Source organism: Nerophis lumbriciformis, linkage group LG26 (genome assembly GCF_033978685.3).
Source record: "Nerophis lumbriciformis linkage group LG26, RoL_Nlum_v2.1, whole genome shotgun sequence".
Taxonomy (NCBI): Eukaryota; Metazoa; Chordata; class Actinopteri; order Syngnathiformes; family Syngnathidae; genus Nerophis; species Nerophis lumbriciformis.
In genome coordinates this window covers 16,320,001-16,323,599 of record NC_084573.2, presented here as the reverse complement: position 1 = coordinate 16,323,599, position 3,599 = coordinate 16,320,001, and positions in this window count along the sequence as shown.

Below are 3,599 nucleotides of genomic sequence, written 5' to 3'. Positions count from 1 at the left end.
GGGTCCCGACCCCGGACAGCCAGCACCCCATCCATGGCCACCGGATCTGTGTGTCTTCCCCTCCACAAGGGATAGGGGGCAGCAGAGGAGAAAAGAAAAGAAACGGCAGATCAACTGGTCTAAAAAAAGGGGGGCTATTCAAAGGCTAGAGTATACAAATGAGTTTTAAGATGGGACTTAAATGTTTCTACTGAGGTAGCATCTCTAATTGTTACCGGGAGGGCATTCCATAGTGCTGGAGCCCGAATAGAAAACGCTCTACAGCCCGCAGACTTTTTTTGGGCTCTGGGAATCACTAATAAGCCGGAGTTCTTTGAACGCAGATTTCTTGCCGGGACATATGGTACAATACAATCGGTAAGATAGGCTGGAGCTAGACCGTGTAGTATTTTATACGTAAGTAGTAAAACCTTAAAGTCGCATCTTAAGTGCACAGGAAGCCAGTGCAGGTGAGCCAGTATAGGCGTAATATGATCAAACTTTCTTGTTCTTGTCAAAAGTCTAGCAGCCGCATTTTGTACCAACTGTAATTTTTTAATGCTAGACATAGGGAGACCCGAAAATAATACGTTACAGTAATCGAGACGAGACGTAACGAACGCATGAATAATGATCTCAGCGTCGCTAGTGGACAAAATGGAACGAATTTTAGCGATATTACGGAGATGAAAGAAGGCCGTTTTAGTAACACTCTTAATGTGTGACTCAAAGGAGAGAGTTGGGTCGAAGATAATACCCAGATTCTTTACTGAGTCGCTTTGTGTAATTGTTTGGTTGTCAAATGTTAAGGTGGTATTATCAAATAAATGTCGGTGTTTAGCAGGACCGATAATCAGCATTTCCGTTTTCTTAGTGTTGAGTTGCAAGAAGTTAGCAGACATCCATTGTTTAATTTCATTAAGACACGCCTCCAGCTGACTACAATCCGGCGTGTTGGTCAGCTTTAGGGGCATGTAGAGTTGGGTGTCATCAGCATAGCAATGAAAGCTAACACCGTATTTGCGTATGATGTCGCCTAGCGGCAGCATGTAAATACTAAAGAGTGCAGGGCCAAGAACCGAACCTTGGGGGACTCCGCACGTTACCTTAACATAGTCCGAGGTCACATTGTTATGGGAGACGCATTGCATCCTGTCAGTAAGATAGGAGTTAAACCACGACAAGGCTAAGTCTGACATGCCAATACGTGTTTTGATACGCTCTAATAAAATATTATGATCGACGGTATCGAAAGCAGCGCTAAGATCAAGAAGCAGCAACATAGATGACGCATCAGAATCCATCGTTAGCAGTAGATCATTAGTCATTTTTGCGAGGGCTGTCTCCGTAGAGTGATTTGCCCTGAAACCGGATTGAAAAGGTTCACAGAGATTGTTAGACACCAAGTGTTCATTTAGCTGCTGTGCGACAATTTTTTCGAGGATTTTCGAGATAAACGGAAGGTGGGACACCGGCCGGTAGTTTACCATGAGGTCAGGATCGAGGTTAGGTCTTTTGAGCAAAGGATGAATAACCGCTTTTTTGAATGCTAGTGGAACAGTGCCAGAGGAGAGTGATAAGTTTATAATATTTAGCACTGATGGACCTAATAATACAAAAAGCTCCTTAATAAGTTTCCCAGGAAATGGGTCAAGTAAACATGTTGTTTGTTTTGTCCCATTGACACATCTTAACAATTCCTCTAATGTTATTTCATCAAAGAGAGAGAAACTATTTTGGAGGGCGGTATCCTTCGTAGATACAGTCGTATCTGTGTTAATAGAACCCAGTTGTAGCTGCGATGCATTGTCTTTAATCTCCTTTCTAATGAGTTCAATTTTCTTATTAAAGAAATTCATAAAATCATCTGCTGAGTGGGTGGAGCTACTGGGAGGAGTCCCTTGTTGGGTTAGCGATGCTACTGTACTAAACAAAAATTTCGGATCATTTTTGTTGAGGTGGATGAGATTTGAGTAATATTTAGCTTTAGCTAGGGTAAGCATGTGTTTATAAGTTGTTAAACTATCACTCCATGCTTGATGGAAAACCTCAAGTTTAGTAGCGCGCCATTTGCGTTCCAGCTTTCTACATGATAATTTATGGGCTCTAGTTTCTTCTGTAAACCATGGGGTGCGCCTTTTAGGGGCTCTTTTAAGCTTTAGCGGTGCTATACTATCAATGGTGTCGCGCAGGGCGTCGTTAAAGTTGTTAGTGAGGTTATCAATAGAGCCGACATAGTTTGGGAATGGTGCCATTACCGAAGGCAGTAGGCCAGCAAGAGTCATCGTTGTGGCAGCATTAATGTTGCGGCTGCTATAGTAGTTATTATTATTAGTTTGTTGACAATGAGTCAGAACTTCGAATTTTATAAGGTAATGATCGGACATTACTTTAGTATACGGGAGTATCGTAACTTTGGAGGTGGTGACACCCCTGACCAGCACTAGATCTATCGTATTTCCGTTGCGATGCGTAGGTTCATTTATTATTTGTGTAAGACCACAGCTATCAATTATAGTCTGGAGCGCCATGCACTGAGGGTCCGATGGGGTATTCATATGGATATTAAAGTCCCCCATTATGATTATATTGTCGGCGTGCGTCACTAAATCAGCAACGAACTCTGAAAATTCACTGATGAAGTCCGAATTGGGTCCTGGGGGGCGGTAGATAACAGCCAGGTGGAGAGGCAGCGGTGTGACAAACCTCATAGTAAGCATCTCAAACGAGTTATATTTATTATTTAGGTTCGGGGTAAGATTAAAGTTTTTATTGTGGATGAGTGCAACTCCCCCACCCCTTTTAATGGGACGGGCAATATGCGCTCCCGCATAGCCAGGAGGAGACGCCTCACCCAGCGCAAAGAAATCGTCTGGTTTGAGCCAGGTCTCGGCGAGACCAATAACGTCAAGATTATTGTCTCTAATGACCTCATTAACTAATAACGTTTTGGAAGATAATGATCTTATGTTTAAGAAGCCCATATTATAGGTAGTGGGCTGTTTTGAGGAGTTTTTGTTGAAATTATCCGTAGTAGCAATATTAATAATGTTGTGTTTATTATGTGTAGTGCAATTTAAATAATTACGACCATATCTAGGAATTGATATGACGGGAATTTTCCGATTGTTTGCTTGATGCTGTGATAAACCGAACGCATCATAACTTGCCACCTCAGTAGAGTGCATGTCTACTTCTGACACAGAAAAAACATTTTTTGAGTTGTGTATTGTTCTAAAATAGTTGCTATGTGTGCAGGTATTATCCAGCCTGGCGCTGGCTAGTTCTATTTTAACTAACTTCTCACCCGGACTAGCGCTTCTTTGAGGATTAGCCTTTCGCTTTGTTGTTAGCCCCGCTCGGCATCCCCGCTTCTGCTTCCGCTCACACCGCTTACGTGTCTTCCGTTGACGGTCCACGCTGGTACTTAACTCCGCTGCTTTGGAGGCCGCTGGATGTAGCCGGCGAAGAATCCCCATGCTAGCGAGGAGGTCGAAAGTACCCGCATCTTTCAGCCTATAACGGCCCGATCTATCCACATCCAGAATCGTCTGTCGGTCGTATCTGATCACGAAGTGTCCACGCTGTGAGCCAGCCATGAAATAGACAGAATTGACGGA